The 22,563-nt window shown below is 35.1% G+C and overlaps 1 protein-coding gene across 1 annotated transcript in view; it reads right to left on the bottom strand.

Moving 5' to 3' along the window:
- Positions 1–22,563, bottom strand: part of RALYL (RALY RNA binding protein like) — an 823,485-nt gene that overhangs the window by 471,888 nt on the left and 329,034 nt on the right. The gene's annotated exons all lie outside the window — the stretch shown is intronic.

Here is a 22,563-nt window from a genome sequence, read left to right as displayed (position 1 = left end):
TCCATCCATCCATCCATCCATCCATCCATCCATCCATCCATCCATCCATCCATCTATCCATCTATCTATCTTGTATATGTCTAGTTATTTACATGTCTCCCCTATTAGAATGTAAGTTCCTTGAAGGAAGCATGTCTCTTTTCATTCTCAGCACTTAGTGTCAAGCCTGAAACATAGTAATTAATAATGCTTGCTGAATGACTACTGACCATCTCATCCAAGTTCATTCAAAAATGAACTTTAATTTCATTTAAAAAATAGACTTTACATCTTTCAACTAAATAATGGCACAATGATGCTAGTGATAGAAGTTGTGCAGTGTCAGAGAGGGGGGCATCTAGGTGGCACAATGGATAGAACACTTGGTCTGGAGTCAAGAAGATTCATCTTCCTAAATTCAGATCTGGCCTCTGACACTTACTAGCTTTGTGACCCTAGGCAAGTCACTTGACCCTATTTGACTCAGTTTTCTCTTCTATAAAAATAAGCTGTAGAAGGAAATGGCAAACCACTCCAGTATCTTTGTCAAGAAAATCCCAAATGGGGTCACAAAGTGTTGGACATAATTAAAAATGGCTGAATAACAGAGATGACATTTTCCTGTACATAAAAGAGGGAGCAACTCTGTTAAACCTTCCTAATCATTCACACATAGAACACACCCTTTAATTTAGCTTAGGTAGTAGACTCTGCAGTCCTTGACTCATGTGTGAAAGCTTTTACATTTAAAATAATGACATCCATCCTAAATAGAGTAGTATATGTTCTGTAACTGAATCATGTTTCTGAACAATACTCTTTTAAATGCTGTTCACACAAATTCTAGTTGTATAACTTATTCCATTGCAAATAGCAGTTGATAACTTTTTATAATCCATAATACATAACTCCTAGTCTGTGCACCTGTTATCTCTCCAAAATATATTTTGTCCCTATGGGTTATGGTGCCTTAAGCAGTAAAAGAGGATGTATTTATAAGTAACAAGCTTATAAGCATACATGCGCATAGGCTCTATGTATCAAGATATGATGCACGTAATACAAATAATGTCACTGACCAAGACTAACATTTTTTGCATCTAGATGTTACTTAAAAGTATTTTCCTTACTCTTAATTTCAATATTTCAATGCCTTTCAGATCAAATGAGCATGGATGGCCCTTCCACCAGTTTATATCACAACTCATTCACATTCTCTTATCCTATACAGTACTTTTCCATGTTCTAGATTATACACAAGGTTGGGGGACATTCCTAGCTCATGCTACTTAAAGAAAATAAAGAATTCTTGCCCCAGAGCACTTCACAGCCTTCTATATATGCTAACCCACCAGAAAGATTTTCCAGCTGTCTGTTTCTGATAGGAATTATATCTGTAAGCTAATCCATACTTGTGTACACAGGAAAAAATGAATACAAATAAATAGCATAGGAAATATACTAACAACTATATAAGAGACTGAGTCTATCACTACTTAGAAATATAGACTAGATAATGATGTTAGTAATTGAAATCTATCAATTTAATGAAATATTACCAAAGGCAGAGAAGATGACACACCATTCATTCATTATTAACAAGAAATTCTAATGTTTGCTCTTATCATATGCCCAGAACTTAAATGTCACCAAATGTGAAACATATGAAAGCAATGCACTTGAAATTGCCATATAAATGTATTTGTTTTATAAATAAATATGCAAAGGACAGATTCTTGGTCTCTATCCAATATTCACCACATGAAAACGTGTTCTGAATTCTAAATTGATATCAGTAGTGGTTAGTATTTGAAAGAATGTCAATGAAAATAAAATCATATTGAATCATGATTATACAGCACCCTTATCCCTCTCCAAGAAGGAGCCACAGAGCACCTGGAGCAACAACAATAATGACAAAATTAACATAACTCATTAATCAATGCTAATTAAGGAAATCTTAGGCATATGGAAATGTTAAAGCTCTTTTTTATACTAAAAATTCCATATTACACAGATTTATCTTGTATTGACATCAGTAGTTCATGGGCGAAATTCAATATCTATGTATTCACTAATGGCATATTAAAATTATTTTCTTTCAAGCAATACTCTGCCAGGATAAAAGGCAACAAAGTGTCCTGCAATCACTCAAGGTTTATAGTAGTTCTATATCTGTCACAGAAAGGTAATCTTAGTAAATACATTCTTTTTCAAATTATGCAATTCATGTTAAATTATTTTTATGACATAGTTTTTATTTATCAAAGAAGTATTCATTAGAAATAGCAAAATCTACTCCAACTTTTGCTAGCTGAGGTCAAGTTCAATTGTTTGTTCTTTCTGTGTCTATTGGGATGCCATTTAAATGTAAAGAGTTGAGAGGAATGACTCTTCAAATATTTAAGAAAGCTCTCAAAACAAATATTTTCAAGCATTTGCCCCAATCTATCATTGCCACATTCCTAGTGCATTCACGGGCAAGTATACTAATGATGTTCTACTCCTAATAGGCCAAAAGAACTGACAAATTGACTAAAAGCTGGCTTACAAGCAGAAGTATGGTCTGCTACTAGGCAGCTAGGTGGCACAGTGGATAGAGTGCAGATAATTTGTTCCTCATAGAACCTGGTGTCATAATAATCTGAATTCAACTTCTACCTCAGACTTTTATTAGTTGTGTGACTCTTGTCCAGGCACTTACTCTCTCAGTCTCAATTTCCTCATCTGTATAAATGCATAATAGGACCTGCCTTATAGAGGAGGATCACATTTGTTAACATATGTAAAGAACTTTGCAAACCTTAAAGGGCTACATAAATATTTTTATTATGCCACTTCAGTCTACTCACACATAATAGGGCTACCAAAGTCTCCTCTTGTGGTTCCCATAATGCAACATGAAGAACAGGTTCTCATTCCATACTTTGGAGGATCTAAACGCTTTCATACTTAGAGTGTCTGCTATAAAGCTGAATTCTAATATTGAGAGGAACTACAACCCTGCTTCTAATCAATGAAATCTGCCAGTATCTCATTGTGAGAACTAGAGCCAGCCTGTCCCTCTTGTCCTGTCATGGTTTAAGAATCACTGGATTATACTGCATTTTTCTTGATGACACTTTTTATGGAATACAGGAAGATGACAAACTCCTATTGTTCACTAGGGGGAGAGAAAGAGACTAAATTACTATGTCAAGTTCAACTACTTCCTTTTACTGTAAAAAAAATTAACTATAATGGTGATATGAAAAACAAAACAGGCAAAAATGTGATGCTCAGAGGATAGCAAAGAAATTTTAAAATAAATTTAAATATCTAAATCAAATTTTAGTGCCCCATTAGGTCATCTTATAAAAAATTTAAGGCTTATATGATTCTGAAAGATATGCCACCTTATTTGAACAGAAGGATAAAAGAGAGATAAAACTTGTCCCATAAGAGTATGTAAATGTTAAATACATTTTGGAATTAAAAATATTATTTTTTTGCATGAAGGGAAGAATTAATATATCTCACTAATTTTTAGCTAAAAAAAATGGGTATACACTCTATTCTAAAGAAAACCTTTGTTAAGGATACAGTGACAACCAGCAAGGCAGATCAATTAGTAGATTTTTCTGTGGTCTTGTGTACACTTCTTTGGCCAGCTTAATCATTTGTTTGATTTAAATTATTTTTCCTTCATTAAAGTCATTAATGCCTGCCATGAAATGAAAATATGTTTGAAGTTCACTAGTATAGTAAAAATTAATAGTCTTATATTTAACAATAGAGAAAGAACCTACATCAATATTTTCATGAAGTGATGTTTTTGATCAAGGCCAAGGGCCTTAACTGAAGCTAATATATGATTATAGTACAAAGTGGTATTAATAACAGAAGTTTTAATTTATTAATTTACTTATGGCATCTATATTTCTGATGGTTCTTTGTTATTTTTAGAAAAAAAATGTAATTGTAACTAACATGACCTAAAAGCCAAAGAAGCCACCTTTTTTTGATTCTGTCCACTTGCATATGGGGTTGGGAGTGGGGGAGGGAAAGAGAGGGTTGTCTTTTTCCCCTAAATTTAGAAATTAAGTAGTAAATGGCAGATGGTGATTATGATAACAACAAAGATAGTGATGATTCAGCAGCTGTTGTTGCTGTTGCGTTATAATAGACAGAAGAGTAACATTAGACAAGGCCTAGATTCAAGTTCTGTCATTTATATATACTAGCTGTGTGACCCTGGGAAATTCAAAGAACTCAGTTCTCCAAGGCAACTACTATTACTATAAGTAACACAAAAGTTGCTGATCTGCATCAGCACTGGGAGCTTCCACAGGCAAACAAACAAAAGAACTAATAAATAAGTGGATATATATTTGCCTGGGAACCTAATCACTATTTATGACATTGTTTCTATGGGAAATGTATTATGTGTTCCAAATAACTGTCATAAATGTACTTTTAGAAATACCCAATCAGTGGGGAACTTCCAAAAAAAAGTGATTTTCTAATATTCCAAAGTTTTCATTTTTTGTTTACTAAATAATAAACCACTAGTCATTGTGGAATGGGAAAAAGTAACAGATAAAATGAACCAAAGGGATTATTAATTTGAGTATTTTGCCCAATAACTGATTTATGGTAAGGCCAGAAAGGCAGCAGAAGATGCTATCCTGTGAATCAGCTTCCCAGTGCTGTGTTTGCAAGTGTCAGGTATCAGGGTCTACCTGTGATTCAGTCAAAATCTGGGATGGGGTAAAGGGGTGGTCAGTAGGTGCCTTTGGTGGTGGTGGGGGGGAGGGAGGCAACACCAACAACCAAATGCCCTAAATCTTCCTTAGTCCTTCACTATAACTAATCCTTAGGGTCTCCCCTGTAACTGATGCAGCAAGGAAGGAAAGGAAAGCCTTTGAGCTGAGACCCTGTTTCTACAACAGATCACTGTGGTTACAGCCTTATTTTACAAAATGAATATACTTCTGACAAGTTTAAACAATTTAAATAAATAGAACAATGTTTCAGAAATATTAAGAAATCTTATTGTTTAATGGAGTTATACAATAAATATGTTTATAAAATTAAGAATGGCTTCTTTTTCCAGTTGACTGTTTTGCAAGTTGAGGTTTTATCAAAGCAGGGAACAATTATATAATACAAATTATTGTATTATACAATAGGACACAAGGTGATAAAGTAAAAGAGTAATGAGAATTGGAAAGGATAATGAAATAATAAATGAAAAGTACTTTGAAAACTTTAAGAGACTATATTTTAATTATGATTTTTATGGAAGAATGGGGGAATTTCATATCTTTCCTAAACACATCCAGCACAATCTGCCTATGTTAGACCACTTTGTAAATACTATGTTCAATTTTAGGAACTATATTTTAGAAAGGCATTATGTTGCCAGCCTAGAAGGTATCAAGGGAGGACAAGTAAGATGGCTAGAAAACTAAAGATCTTACTATATGTGGATCAGTTGTAGGAAATGGAGGTGTTTGACTAGGTATTGTCATGCTTCGATTTTAATAAAAGGGTAAACTGAGGCAGATCTCTGAATACAATAACATTTGTTATCAAGCGCCTGCTGCCTGTCAATAAATGGCTCAGTAGCTTGCCTCCATTATTGCCAAAGACTCTGAGTAAGATTACAGTTCCCCTTTTATAAGGTTTGGGGAGTACAGAACAAAGAACAGAATGAGATAGATGACATCATGGAATTAAGGGCAACATGACTGGTTACAGAGCTGAGGTGTAGGGAACAATATAATAAGTTGGAAGTTTGTTAATGGAGGCTCGCAATGATACCCCCTTCTTCTCTTCCCAATTTTTCCTCTACTTCTCTTACTTGATTTCCAAAATCTTTCTTGGGCTCCTCCATGGCCTGTGACCAATTCATATTTTTCTTGGAAGCTTTTGATGGAGGAGTTTTGACTTTGTTGTCTTCTTCTGGTTCCATGTTTTGATCCTCTTTGTCCCCCCAAAAAGGTTCTATGGTCTGATCACGCTTCCTCTATTTGCTCATCTTGACAGTCAATTCCTTGACTTTTTAGCTCTTTGCCATGGTGGAATTCTGCTTCCAGAGTGGAGAGTGCTATGTCCCAAATTTCTGGGGTTTTGAGCAGCTGTTGTGAGAGCTTCTTGCAAGCACCTGCCTCTGAACTGTGAGGAGGACTTTCTCTCCTCAGCCTCAACAAGCTCTGCCACACCAGTGTTCCTCACCCCAGCACCACAACCCAAGACTGTGGCCCAGATCCAAGCAGGGTAAAGGAAGAGAATCCTGCCTCATACCAGCAAAGAGATTCCTGTAATTGCCCTCTGGACAGTCACTTGGTCCCCCTAAGATCTGTAGGCCTGGAGCCAGAAGGAGCCACAGCAGCAGCAGTTGCAGCCACAACCACTTCTGTTGCCCTGGGGGCAGGATCCAGACTGCTCTTCTGTCACCCAGGATGAACAGAGTTTCCCACTGACCTTTTACTTTCTCTTTGGTGTTTATGGGTTGAGAAGTCTGGAAACCGTCACAGCTGCCAGTGATTCATTCTCCTGAAGTCTGCTATAGCTAGTCTCTGCCATGGGTCTGGGCCACCCCGGGTTTGGGCCCATGTGGGTCACACACCACTGTGCTGGGTTCCCAGCCTGGTGTGATAGACCCTTCCTGTCAGCCTGCTGGGCTGCCTTCTGAGGGAGATTTGTTTCTCTCTGTCACTTTGTGGGTTCTGTAGCTCTAAAATTTTAAAGGTATTAGAGATGGTTGGAGAAGAAGCTCAAGCAAGTTTCTGCTTTTACTCAACCACCTTGGCTCTGCCCGATGCCCCCTTCTTCTCTCATGACACCAAAAAATTCTCTTTGAGTCCAGTTGCAAGATAGTGGCCTAGACCTTTGGATGTCAAACCAGATATCCTTGAAGGATAGTTTGGTAGAATAAAGATAACCTAAACTCCTTTTCTGTTCACTCACATTTCCCAAGGTTAGCAAAATTCCTTGAGGAAAAAATACATGCGTTTTTTAATTTAAACCACTGCAGGTCAGCTGAACTCTGTACTAAATTCAGAGACAAAGAACCATGGCTTGAGTAGTTACAGGACAAAATCATTTACTTGTAAATAGGATCAACAAGAAAATGATAGAGGATCAGTTTTAATCTTCTCAATACTGCCCTGGGGAAGAGCGATAAAACTTTTTTGTTTTTGGCTTAGAGGGCAAAACCAGGAACAATAAATGGAAGGTACATAGCTATTGATTTGGGCATGACAGACAGGAAAATTTCCTGATTACAGTTTTCAAAAATCTTGGTAGGTGGTTAGTTCTTGCTCACTATCACTCTTCAAGTACTTTCCATTAGGTCTGTAATAGTTCTATTCAGGAATGGGTTTGACTTTATGGCCTTGGAAGTCCTCATAGATACTGTGATTCTATGGAATGAAAGAAGAAGGAGGAATTCATTAGATGTTTCAACTAAAGCTAAGTAGAAAAGGAGTGTTAATGTTTAAAAACATCTGAGAGTGAACACCAAAGATGTGATGGGCCAATTATTTTTTCACACTACTCTCATTGAAAGTTGGCGAGAAAAGTCCTTTGTGGAAAAATAAGCAATAACTCCATGCATCCTGCTCTTGAAAAACAGTAGTTTTTCTACAACAAAACAGTGCTTTCTGTTGTTGTTGACATTTTTCAGTTGTTTCAGTCTTGTCTTACTCTTCCTGATCCCATTTTGGGTTTTTTTGGCAAAGATGCTAGAATGGTTTGCAATTTCCTTCTTCAGCTCATTTTAAATATGAGGGAACTGAGACAAACAGGGTTGTGACTTACCTAAGGTCAGACAGCTAGTTAAGTGTCTGATGCAAGATTTAAATTCTTAACTTCTTGACTCCAGGCCCTGTACTCTATTCACTGTACCACCTAGCTACCCCTGAGTTTACCCTAGTGGTGAATTATTGGGGAAAAAGTTCTTTTCCCCATAGTTATTAAGAGACATGGTTATTCCATGATTATTCCAGATTATTCCAGATTCATAAAGATACATGTTCAAATTCTTCTAACACACAATGTTAATGACTGGGGCAAGTAACTTAATCTCTCAGTGCCCCATACAACTCTCTAAAAAATTACTAATCCACACAAAGTTTCCTCAACTGAGAGTTCCCAACAATTTGGCTTAAAATATTTTTTGAACAACATAGCATAGGCAATGGAACCATTCTTAATGAGAATTTTATAGTAATGTGGGATAAAGGGTTATTTTTAAAATTTTATTTTTAATTCATGAAATAAGGCAAACATTTCTGTAACATGGTACAATGAAAAAAGATGATTGCACATGAAACTGCAAATCTATGCAGAACTTGGTATTCTTTTCAACTATACATCACAATTATTATGGCTGCAATTAGACACAAATAGTATAGCTATGTAAAATTATTCTATATGTACTTTTATTTATCAGTTCTTTTTCTAGATGCAGATACCGTTTTTATTCATACATACTTTATACTTAACTTGGGTATTTATAATAGTAACAATAACTCATTCACTCTTGTTCTTAAAACAATATTGCTGTTACTATATAAAAAAGCTTATTTTTGTTTAAAAGATGTTAATATAATTCCACAGAATAGAAATTTCTTTAGAACAGGGACTTGCTAATTTTGGTATTTGTATTTCAAACTTTTATTCTTTGATTTATGAAAAATATAGAACATTTCATTAAGTTTTGTGCTATCTGTACAATCTAATGGGGGAAGGCAATACATGAAAACAAACTGAAAGAGAGGAGGGAGCCAAGGAGTACCCACTTCAAGGACATGATGATTGTGGAGTTGAAAGCAAGTGGAGCAATTGTTGGGAAATGAAGAAATGGCTGGGAATTTTGAGCCCTCTATAAAGGGAAGCTTTGGGAGGACTTTTTGCCCCATCCTCCAGTCTTCCAGTTAGAGGAGAGGAGAAGCAGCTAAGGATACTGAAGTGTTGAGTACCAGAATATCACCTCTTTTCCCCAAAAAGAAATTTAAAAAATATGGAAAGAACTCTCACACAAGTACACACAGTATCAGTGAGAAGAGTGAGCACAGACTTAGAGTACACTGGTAGTGAGTTACATACATGAGATTATATTTGGCCAAGGCAATTTACACACACCTGCATCTAGAGTCACAGATATTTTATTTCATGGTGTTCTCGTTCTGCTTTCCCCTGCATAGGGAACAGCATCTCTGTTGGGTAGGTCACTCAGAGCTCCTGAGCCTGTTCCTCTTAACTACTAGGGCTAATCAATTCTTATTATGAAATCTTAGTAAATGCCTTTGTTTTAACTAAACTGTATCTACTGGTTGCATCAAAGACAATTATGCCATTGGGGACTTGAGATCTATAGTTTCAAGAATGTAAACTGACAGGTTTCCCTGGAACTTAGGGCTCTGGCCATCTCCCGAGTGACCCAATCCTTTTGTGGAAATGAGAATTGGGGGGAATAGTTGCAGAAGGGGTGCCATAAAGGTAATATATGTATAATATAGTATTCTACTTGAAGCCTTGTGCAAACATCCATTATGACTCTAAAGAGCTAGAAGTTAACAAAATATCAATTGACAGTTACCAATTAGTCAATAATGGCAAGCATTTATTAAGTGTCTGCTCTATACTTGATATTGTTGGATTACAACCTAGCTATCCCCATATCTCTACCTCTTGGCTTACCTGGATTCCTTCAAGTCCCAGCTTAAATTCTATTTTCTATAGGAAACATAGAGATTAAAGAGATTAAGCATCCCTGGTCATATAGCTAGTAAGTACCAAGGGCAATATCTGAACTCATGTCTTCTTTAATTCCAAATCCATCACCCTTTCCTCTTTACAATGTTTTCTCTCTATGATATATTAACATGCAATCTTGCTATCAATCTCATTGTTAGTTCCACTTAGAACAATAGGTAAGGAGATAGCAGTGTATCTTGTGTTTGTATTAGGTGGTTAATAGGATTAGATTCTAAATGAGCCAATCTGTCTTATTTGAAAATTGATACCATGCCCCAAATCACTGTCAGATTTGGTATAGAGCTTAAGGTGTGATTTTTTCTCCAATCTTCAGAGAAATAGACTACAAATATGCTAATAAAAGGAAGGTGATTTTTATAGAACTCCATTTTCAACAGAAGTCAGAAAAAGAGTTATATAATCACAGATTTACAGGCCCTCCTCTCTTGCTTCTGTCAGGTTCCATCTTGTTTTGTTAGTCTCCTAAGTCTACAGGTAGACTTAGGCCTTACCTACAAGGCCATATCCCAAATGTTTTCTCTCTTGCCAGACTACATTTACCTTGCTTTTCCTATCCTGCCACTCATTGATCTTTAATCTTTCAAACTTGCACCTTCTCTGCACCTCAAACCTCTGCTTATTTTAATTCTCATGTTTGGATTTTGGAACTGGAAAGGCATGTCAGTTAGACCCTACCGATCCTTAGGAAAGGTACTAAATAATAATAAAATAAAATTTTCTTTGCAGGAACGCTTGTGCATCCATATGTTGAGAGTTTTTGCTAGAAGTTATAGTCTCTTCATGCATTAAATTTTATATAAAATTTTCAAAAATTATTTATTATCCAGCATGTGCTAGGTAGTGAGAATACAAAGACATAACAAAAACAAAAGGCCTAAAGAAGTCCCTATCCTCACGGAGCTTACATTTTGCTGGGAATAACTGCAAGCTTATTTACATTTGTTACCTCCTGGGGAATACAATATTTGCACATTCCTGATACACATGTTTTCTCTTAAATTAAAAACTTAAACGTTTTTATTGAGCTAGTATCTATCCCCTCAAACTCGTGCTTGCAAATTCTCATTTAATATTCCACCTCCCTCCGGTGAAGTTGTACCCCTTTACCTGACATTAGTGTTTTTCTTCTGTTGACTTTCTCCAATCTTTCCCTCATATATCTTATCTGTATGTTTACATGTTGTTTTTTATTTCTTCATTATCCTCCTTGTCATGCTCTTGACTTTTGCACTTCAAAATCATGCCTTCCTGATATCTGTTTTTTCTTGTAAATTTCCCACCTTGTCCTGGAATAGTCTACCATCCCTGAGGCCTGCCTTCTTTTTCCCATTAAGGATTTCCTCCTGAAGCCTTCATTTTGCGGAAGGGAGCCCAGCCCGCCTTCATTTTTCTTCCATTCCATGTCTGGACTTTCTGGACTTCAAGACCACTTCCCTGTGCCAGGTACTTTCATTCCCTCTCTTCCCTGCCTCACTCCTGTTAAAGTGTCTTTTGTGTGTTGTCTTTTGACATTAGAATGTAAGCTTTAGGCAATGCCTGCCTATTTACTTGTATTGTTATCCCCAGCACTTAGCACACAGCAAGCACTCAATAAATGCTTACTTGATTCCTTGTTTCCTCTCTTAGATTCTGAATTTCTTGAAAGCTAGGACTGCCCTTTGTCTTCCTTTGTATCCCTAGCACTTAGGACAATGGCTGGTCCATTCTGTTGCTGTTTTTCAATGTATTCACTGGTGTCCTATACTATACAACCATCCCAGTGGGTCATCGGGTTTTCTTGGCAAAGAAACTAGAGTGGTTTGCCATTTCCTTCTGAAGTGGATTAAGGCAAACAGAGGTTAGGTGGTTTGTCCAGGATCACACTGCTAGTAAATGTCTGAGGTCAGATTTTGAACTGAGGTTTTCCTGACTCCAGGAATAGCACTCTACCCACTGAGCCACCTAGCTGCTACCTGGCCTACAGTATCCACTTAATACATTCTTACTGACTGACTGAGATTTGTGCCTACCACAAAGTATAATGACCTCTGTTTACCTCTGAAACATCCTGTGTGTGAAACAATCTTTTTGTGCCTCAATTTCCTTATTTTAATATGCATATATTACGTGCATATAATATGTGTATATTGGACTAACTAGTTTCTAATGGCACTTTTAGATCCAAATCTATTACCTTATGGTTGATTAACAAAAAAGTTCACAAACACAGAAGGTAGCTGAGAAGGGAAATCCTTCACAGAGTAGAATTGTCAGCAATTTTATGAGAGTAGGATAATTCTATGCAGATTTTGCTCCTCAACCAATTACTTTATTAGGGTGAAAAATACTTAAACACAGCAATCAATTCACCATAAAATCTCTTGCATTTCTTTAAGAGTTTAGATGAAGCTATAATGGTCAAAGGTTTTGGGAAACCTTGTATAGTTTCTTTTGTTATTAATATAAGATGTAACTAATCTCTATATTATGTAAGTTTTCAGAGAGCCATGCTATTTAATAAGAGTTACAATGTTTTTATCCAATGCCTTAATTGATTTACAAAGATTAGTACAAACTGTTTTATTAGAATTAAAACTTCCTTTATCGGAAAACAAATGTCAGGGTGAGAAAAGTAAGATCATGTTTAAATAAAAACCAAGAGTAGAAAGCAACATGTCTTGAATTATATTCCACCCAAGATTAGTCTATTGAAATGATAGTTTTATGTTGTGTTCTAAAAAATAATGAATTGAAGTCCAGCTTAATGAGAACAGGCAGGTGGCCCCAAAGATAGCTCTTTCCACAGAAACTTCCTTTCTTCCTATGTCTAACATCTCAAATTGCAAATGGGAAGGAGGGGAGGAATGAAAGGATGAAATGGAGAATAACAAGTAAGCACCAAATGAGTTTAACTCTTTGGAGAAAAAAAAAGTAGTCTCCATGGTTATCCAAATCTACATCATGCACAATTTAGTGTATTAAAGGTGACATCTTGAAATGCATTGTATATGTTGCTAACTCTGATAGACTATGTTTCTAGAAAGAAAGCAAGACTGGCATGTACTAAGGCATCTGGCTTGAAAACTTGTAAGAATTCTTCATATCATGAGCTTATAAAATGAACTTTACAGTAAATATCTTTAAGATATATTTAGTTATGAATTTTAATATTTAAGATACCCAAAGGAAGCTCAGCTTCTCCTGTAGTTTTTATTATTTAATGACACAGATGAACTTAAAGAAGGTTAAGAGTAAAAAGGAGTCACTGAGGAATTCCATGATAAGAGAAAATTTGCTGATCTTTTATTGAGGCCTAAAAACGACAAGTAGAAAGATATTGTCCACCACTCGTACCCCTAGAATATCAGGAGAAAGCGAGGAAGGCTTCCGGTAAATTCAGTGGACCACTCTATGATAGTATATGCTAAGTATTTTAAAATTATTATCTCATTTGATCCTCACAACAATGGATATATAGGTGCCATATTGAGGCAGATGGAGGTGATTCACTAAGAGTCATGTAGCTAGTAAGTGTTTGGGGGCCACACTTGAACCCTGATCTTCCTGACTCAAGGGCTAGCATACTATCATTCACTGTGCCACCTGGCTGCATCCACTACAATACAGGTGCATGATACTATCTGGATATTCTCATATCATTCTCACTAGAATAAGGATAGGGCATAGAAATAAAGATGCACTCTTTTCATATCTTAGGTCACCTTGTTCTCCGGTCTGTTTCCATATAAAAAAACTCGAGTATTTTTTAACACAAATAAAATTTGAAATGGCATTATACTGAGGAAAAAAAATCTGACAGAAGTGTTTCATGTGCCTAAGAACTCTTTATGTGGGAGCCAAGATGGCGGAGTGAAAACAGGACCTCCGTGCGGCTCTGGCTCCCAGCACCTACAATACATGTAAAAAAATGACTCCAAACAAATTTTAGAGCTATAGAACCCACAAAGTGACAGAGAGAAACAAATATCTTGCTGAAGGCAAACTGGCAGGCCGACAGGAAAGGTTTATTACATCAGGCTGGGAGCTGAGCTCAGTACCACTTGAGCCACCGTTCCGGCCCCAGGGCAGCACCTATCAGCGGAGGCCAGAACAGATTTCAAGAGAGTGAAGCACCAGCAGCCATGGCAGTTTCCAGACTTCTCAACCCATAAACACCAAAAACAAAGTAAAAGTTCAGTCTGGAACTCTGTTGGAACTATGTGGAGAAGAGTAAGGTCTGGCCCCTGCCCCCAGGGGGAGAGGTCGTGGAGGTGCTGTGTTTGCCTCCAAAGCTCCTGGCCTTCACATTGCAGGGGGACTAAATGACCATTCAGAGAGTAATCACCCTTGCTTTAACTGCTTGGGTCTGGATCATGATCTTGGGTGTTGGTCCTGAGGTGTTTGACCAGTGTTCCAGAGCTTGTGAGGGTTGTAGAGAGGGCACCCTCCTAATAGCTCCAGCAGCTGTGAAAACCCCACTGATTTGGGACAAAGCTCTCTGCAATCTAGAAGCAGAGGTCTACCATGGCAAAGAACTCAAAAGTCAAGTAAGTGGCTGGCAATATGAGCAAGCAGAAGAAGAACAAACAGACCATAGAATCCTTTTTTGGGGACAAAAATGACTCACCAGCAGCCATGTTAGTTTCCAGACTTCTCAACCCATAAACATAAAATGTCCTCATTTGGGGACAATGCATTGAATGGGAGGAAGACAATGAAGTCAGAACTCCTGTACCAAAATATTCCAAGAAAAAATATTAACTGGTTACAGACCATAGAGGAGCTCAAGAAGGATTTTGAAAATCAAGTAAGAGAAGTGGAAGAAAAATTGGGAAGAAAAACAAGAATGGTGCAAGAAAATCATGAAAAGAGAGTAAACAGCACGACTGAAAAAAAAACACACCTTAACAAACAGACTAACCCAAATGGTAAAAGAGGCCCAAAAAGCCAATGAGGAGAAGAATGCCTTAAAAATCCATATTTGCCAAATGGAAAAGGAATTTTAAAAACTCACTAAAGAGAGTAATTCCTTCAAAATTAGATTGGAGCAATTGGAAGCTAATGACTTTATGAGGCATCAAGATAGTATAAAACAGATTCAAACAAATGAAAAAAAATAGAAGGCAATGTGAAATATATCACTGTAAAAAGCACAGACCTGGAAAATAGATCCAGGATAGATAATGTTAAAATTATTGGACTACCTGAAAGCTATGATGAAAAAGAGCCTAGAAATCATCCTTTAAGAAATTCTCAAGGAAAATTGCCCTGATATTCTAGAACTAGAGGGCAAAATAGAAATAGAAAGAATTCACCGATCACCTCTTGAAAAAGATACCAAAAAGAAAACTCCTAGGAATATTATAGCCAAATTCTAGAGTTCCTGGGTCAAGGAGAAAATATTATGAGCAGTCAGGAAGAAACAATTTGACTACTGTGGAAACACTATCAGGATAACCCAAGACCTAGCAGCTTCTACTTTATGGAAACAAAGGGCTTTGAATATGATATTCTTTAGGTCAAAGGAGCTAGGATTAAAACCAAGAATCACCTACCCAGCAAAACCGAGTATAATGTTTCAGGGGAAAATATGATCATTCAATGAAATAGAGGACTTTCAAGCATTCTTGATGAAAAAAAACAGAGTTGAACAGAAAATTTGACTTTCAAATACAAGAAGCAAGAGAAGCATGAGAAAATAAACAGGAAAAAGAAATCATAAGGAACATATTATAGTTAAACTATTTACATTCCTACATGGAAAAACAATAATTGTAATTCATAAGACTTTTCTTAGTATGAGGATAGCTGAAGGGAATATATATGTATACATATATGTATATATATAGGAGGCTGTATGAGTATATAAATATATGTGTGTATGTGCATATGTGTGTATATGTATACATAGACAGATATCTAAAAAATAAAATTAAGATGTGATAGAGGAATTTATTGGGAGAAGGATAAAGGGAGAGATAGATTAGAGTAAATTATCTCATATAAAAGAGGTTTGAAGGGGAAGACCAGGAAGGTAAAAGGGAATGGGTCAACTTTACTCTTATTGAATTTGTCTTAAGAAGGGAACAACATACACACTCAATTGGGTATCTTACTCTGCAGGAAAATAAGGGGGGGGAAGGAGGATGATAGAAAGGAGGGCAGATTGGGGAAAAGGGTAGTTAGAAGCAAACACTTTTGAAAAGGGACAGGGTCAAAGGAGAAAGTAGAATAAGTGGGGGGCAGGATAGGATGGAGGGAATTATAGTTAGTCTTTAACTATATAACTACTATGGAAATGTTTTGTGTAACTACACATGTACAACCTATATTGAATTGCTTATCTTCTCAGTGGGAGTGGGTGAGGAGGGAAGAAAGGGAAAATGTGAAACTCAAAGTTTTAAAAACAAATTCTTTTTTCGTGCAACTGGGAAATAAGATATACAGGTAATGGAATATAGAACTCCATCTTGCCCTACTAGAAAGTTGGGGGCTGAGAGGAGGGAGGAAGTAAGAGAGAACAGATTGGGGGAAGGGATATTCATTAGGCTTGCTATTTTGGGATGGGACTAAGGGAAAGATGGGGAGACAAATTTGTAACTCAAAATCTTGTGGAAAATATGCTGAAAACTAAAAATAAATAAATTGGAAAAAAATTTTAAAAGAACTCCATGCATAGTTTTGCATTTTCAAAGATTTTTCTCTGAGTTAATTCCCTTTGTAACATTAGCAACACACATGTATAATCTGTAGTGCATTGAATTAACAAGTTTTTATTTACATTAGTCATTGCAGACTCCTAGAAATATGACCCATTAATCTGTCATGCAGCACCTTAGTGCATGCCACCTGCACTCATTAATATACCTAGTTCAAAAAGAAATAATAATTTACCTAGAGTCTCAGAATTGGTAGTCTAGTGTTTTTCATATGTGTATGTGTATGTGTGTGTGAAATGAAATACATTTCTTAAAATACATAGACATTTATATTTCAAACACACATACTTTGGGGAAAGAGACTGGGAAGTCGGATGTTAGAACCAAAAACAAAGCAAAATAAAACAAAACAAAATGCTCCAGCAAATGAAGAAATTTACTGGTATCCAAAGATAATGGCAATAACAAATATAAACTCAAACTATTAAGCTTGAAATTGCCTACAGCAAACACAAAAGCCTCAGGTATGTTTCCACAGGAACTTTATGAGTCCAAGGATACTATTTGGTCAATGGAGGGAAAAGGAAACTTCCACTGTGCATACATTCAGTTGGTCTCATAAGCCTTTCTTATAAATCCTCTGTACTTGTTGAGATTTGGTGTTCCATGGACTGAGTATGCATTTATACCTCATATACCATGGAATATATATGCTTTATACCTCATCTCTCTATTATGATTATTCCCAAACACAGTAATCAGTAACACATATAATTCAAGCCTACATCATAAAATAATCAATGAATCATTGGTTCAAAGATACAAATCAATTTAATCAAATACAACCCAATTCAATCAATAAAGCAAAAAAAAAAATCACCTGATTCCACAATGCATTTAATGAGGTATTCTTTCTTTCCTTATTCCCCCATAGTCTTTTCCCCTGATTATAGAATATTACAATAGAATAATTCATAACAGCAAGCGTGGATTCCAATACTTGCCTAGACACTTCATGTTTCTATCAAAATATCTTTTGGTGGGTTAGGTGGAAGGTACGGGCAGGAACTAGTACAAGACACACAATTTTCAGAAATAACAAGAACTACATAGGTCAAAGCTACTGAAGGGCTACAAATTCCAACATCATCATCTTGGACAGTCAAAAAATTACTAGTTTTAAAATTTACTCTTGAAACCTAGAGACCTCACACTTCAGATTAAAAAAATTTGAAATAGATAATAGTTTTTCTATAAGGCTCAAGCATTTGTGTCATTATGCAAACAAAACGAAATACTCTGCTGAAGTTGAGACCATTCTTGTGATACTTTCATATAGAAAAAAAGCACCCTGTATGTGGAGTCAGAATTGCTATGTTGAAGTCTTGGTTCTGCTACTTAGTATTTAGGTAATGCTAAACCAGTGACTTAAACTGTCCGAACTTTATATTTCCTCTGTTGTACAAAGAGAATAATACCTGAACTATCTTTAAATGCTATTTCAATGTGAGCTAATATCATTATTGTCTTCAGATTAAAAAGTTGTAGGATCATCTTTTTTTCCCCTTTGAATAAGTAATAATTTAATGAACAGGTGGGATAAAATAGAAAGCAATCCAATCACAATGCTCTTTGTATTGGACAAAATTTTATTTATAATAGAAATCAAGCCATTTATTAAAAAAATATCTATGTTCAAGTGGGTATAAACATCTGTCAAAAGTATCAAAAGAAAAAAATCTGTTGGTAACTTGAATATCCTTGTTATCTGTAAACACTTCTAGAAAAAAGTCAAATTACGGGGGGAGTTAATCGATTATGACAATTAGAAAAATGTTGTTATTTAAATGTTAAAAGCATTCTTAATTCAAACTAATGGAATGTGGAAACACTAAATGTGAAATTACTTTTGCCTAGATCAAATTATTTTAGTGTGCATCTGACTTCTTGTAACTAATATAATTTAAACCTGCATAAATGTGCAACAATACTTGGTAAACTATTATAATTATCATTGGATTGATGATAGAAAACAGTTACAGAAACAGTGTCAAAATTACAGCAATTATGAAAAAAATGAAATCTGAAAGTCTATTATAAATACTACAAATGAGAAGTTCTACATTTTCTAGAAAAGATCAACAGAGAGGTACAAGATATAACACCAAGGAGATAATGTTCAGAAGTCTGAACATAGGTGTTCACTTAACTAAGAAAATAATTATAATTTTAAGAACACAAAGCCATTACTCAAAAATGGGGTAATATTTTTGTCCAATTGGAGCACTTTAAAAAAATATATATATATTTTATCTGAATTAATTACCTTTGTAACATTAGCAACACACGTGTATAATCTATAGTGCATTGGATTAACAAGTTTTTATTTACATTAGTCCTTTACATTTACATTGCAGAGTCCTACAAATATCACCTATTAATCTACTGTCATGCACCACCTTAGTGCATGACACCTGCACTCATTAATACACATGTATATGTATATTAATATACATGTTACCACGTATTATTAATTATTAATATATATTAGTATGTATATTAATATACATGTATATGTACATATATATATATATATACTATATATGTATGTATCACATTTTGGATGATGTAGTTCATATACAGAAGTCTAAGAGAAAGAAAAAATTAAAAATCATTAATGCCCCGTGATTAAGTAGGCCTATTTAATAGATGCAAACCCAAGATGATAATAAATAGTAAACATCTATCTACTACTATGTGCCAGATACTATGCTAAGTACAGATTTTACCTCAGTTGATTCTCATAACAACCCTGGGCAGTAGAAGCTATTATTATCCCTATTTTATAACTGTGGGTACTGAAGCAGAACTATTTAACTTGCTCAGGGTCTCATAGCTAGTAAGAGTCTGAGGCCAAATTTAAATTCAGGTCTTCTTGACTGCAGTCTCAGAACTCTATCTACTATGGCACCTACCCACCTCCAAGAAGATATCCATTATCTCCCTCAGAACCTAGGACAGATCTATGCATAAGATAGATACTTAATTCATGTTTGTTGAATAAATAAAAGGATGATAAAAAAGCTTCCAATTCTGTATTTCACCATTCCATGGACTTATATAAATACAAAATTTAAATCATGTAAAAAAAACTTTAAAATATCACAGTTAATTTATATTTGGGTTATCTGTCTTCTTTCTCTAGTGCAAATATTTTAGTGGCATTAAAATATTACTTTCATTAAATATTAAAATAGTTGATTACTATAAGGGCAACATAACATAGTGTGGTATAACAAAGAGAAATCTGAAAACCTGGTCTTGAATTTCCACTCTGATATTTGAGAGGGTTAGGACCTTGGGCAAGCCACTGTTCCCTGTTTAATCTCATTGAGGGATAACACTGCCTGACCTGCCTACCTTCCAGGTTCGCTGCAAAGAAAGGGTCTGGGGAATTTTGTTATTATTTTGTCTTTACAACTGATGTCACCACACAGCCTTATTGAAATAACTTTATAGAGAAATTTTTTGGATTTACTAGTAACAATCAAAGAGAGGTAGACTGGCTAATTATATGGTACTCAGGAACATAATACAGAGTCTAGAAGCAGAAAGACCTGAGTTCAAAATCTTCTGTCACTAAGACTTTCTCACTGCTTCTGACCCCAGAAGTCATTTAACATTTCTGTACCTTAAGGCAATTCTACAAGATTTAAAGGTAGCATAGGTGTAGGGAAATCTTTAATGTACAATGGCATCCCAGAAGTCTTAGTGATATTTTAAACTACTAGATCTTAAGATTGTACTATCTCTTTTGGGAACTCCTGTATTTGGCTAGTTACTACCCTGGCTCAAAGACCAAGATCTATTTAAATGGAATTCTGTTCTATATCAATTAGTTCTATCTCATACTGAAACAGGTATTATTCTAGCCTTTGAACTGGAGTGTACTATTGTTGATTAGTCTTTGTTAAGGGATAATAGATAAAAAACAGAGAGAAATCAGGTTACCAGAATGTTCTATTATACATTGTACTGACACAAAAACAATGCATTTGGTAAGAGTTATGCATATGTGGATTCTGACATGCATAATGTCAAATGTCTAAGGAATATATTTATCACTTCAAAAATTATTAAACAAAGTTTTCAATGAGAAAGTTGGTTCTCGAAGCATATCTATTTAGTATTTTAGTGAAGTTGAATAAATTTTATCATACATTCAAGGGAAATCACTTTCCTTTTTGTTATCTTACTGTTTATTTTTTTAAAATCAAACAAATGCATACACAAACAATATCAATGACTGATTGTAGAAAGACCCAATTTAAGTAGGTTTCCTTATATAAATTTAAAGCATAAAGTGGATTATTAATGAAAGTGATATACCACAAAACAGTATTCAGTAATCAAAAAATGAAATCAAGGAGAACAAAACAGCATTTAAGATATGATAAAGTTACAATTTTAAAAGAATTTTAAAATGAATATGTACTAGGTATTAACCATTTCCAATGTGGTCCGTGAGCTGATTTAGAAAGAATTGCTAATGCTTTGCATTGTTTTATAAGTATTCTAGTATTCTACATATTAAAAACCTTCCAATTTAGAAATTAATTGAGAGGTGATGCTGCTGCCAATGAATATCATGATGATGATGATACTTCTTGTACCTTATAGTCAAGGTTATGAAAAATATGTCTTAGAAGCATTGAAGGAACTTCAGGCTGATCATTGTTGGCAGTCAGAATTGATGATTTTTGTTTCCCATCATCTTGTCATCCTAAATAATTATAATTACTTGTATGTGATGTTGTATATGCTCAACTTTTCTTGTCAACAAAATTAATTATTTGACAGAACTAATTATTTTGAGACTTCTGAACCTGCTCAGCAAGAATTAGAATTGCACTTTTAACATGCAAACCTAGTTCCCTGGCCACATCATATGGAACACACAGTATCACATTTAATTTCAATTAGTTCAGCTAGTCATTATTCTAATATGATTACACATTCTTGTAAAATGTCCCTTTTTATGAAAAGCAATTAATTTTCATTTAGAAACATTTTGGATGCCAAGAAAGAAGAAATGGCCCTTCTTATAATAAATGTATTTGATCTAGAAATATCAATAGAAGCTCCCAAACATTATTGGCATGAAGACAGCAAAGCCAAAAAAAAAAAAAAAGGAAATGAGAGGTGCACTGTCAAGGACATTACTATGACTAAAGCTTTCATATTGAAGGCCATTGGTCTTGTAATAAACAAGACCTGTTTATTACAGGACCACTGGCATCTAAAGGAGTGATGCCTATTCAAGAGCTACAGATCTTAAATAGCAAGGCTTAAAATAGTGCATTTTAAAAATATACACAGAAATGCGTGAATGTTTTTTTCATCAGATCTGATTACATACTGATTGTGGATGTTATAAGTTATTCAGCCTTGATTATCAGCAAAGTTTACCAGATGTCATGAAGTGAGAGACCAGAAAGGAGGATGCAAAAATAAATACCATGACTCTAAATGAGAAAACCACTTAACTATTTTAAATATTGTTTTTTTCAAATCACCTAGCTTTCAACTCCTACAGGAAGTTTTATTTTTTCCAATTACCTGCCTACTGAAAATAGTAAGTTTCCTCAAGTCCATTTGGTAGTAGGCTAGATATAATCATAAAATCAAGGATAGTGAGTACACTATCTAAAGGCACTTTTTTTGGCTAATTCTCAAATCTAAAATGATAGGTTCTCAAGAAAAACAAAGTGTTCTATGACATAGAAGACCATTCAATACAAATTGGATTCTGTTTTTCTTGAAAATTATCTCAATAGATTTTTAATTATGGAAATTGCTATGACTTTTCTTAGAGTAGCATAATATTGTGCAAACTATACTTGCTTCTTTGCTTTTAGTGAATGGTACCTAGTGACTTCCTTATCATATTGCAAATGTAACAAAAAAAAACTGTCCTTCATGCTGAAAATAGCTAACCCTTAATCACCAGTGGTATTAGGGGAAAATGATACTGCTTGTAAATGAGATACAAACATAATTCCCAAGTCTATATATTACTTATATTACCCTTTTCAGACTTCTCCCAACAAAATTAGAACACCAATAATGTGTTAAAGGGTTAACAAGTAACAAAATAGATTAACAGAATTTCTACCTC

Source organism: Petaurus breviceps, unplaced genomic scaffold (genome assembly GCF_028583685.1).
Source record: "Petaurus breviceps papuanus isolate PSGF00001 unplaced genomic scaffold, PetGlider_PUasm1.0 38, whole genome shotgun sequence".
Taxonomy (NCBI): domain Eukaryota; kingdom Metazoa; phylum Chordata; class Mammalia; order Diprotodontia; family Petauridae; genus Petaurus; species Petaurus breviceps.
The sequence above is the reverse complement of the archived record's forward strand: the minus strand, read 5'-3'. Positions and strand labels throughout refer to the sequence as shown.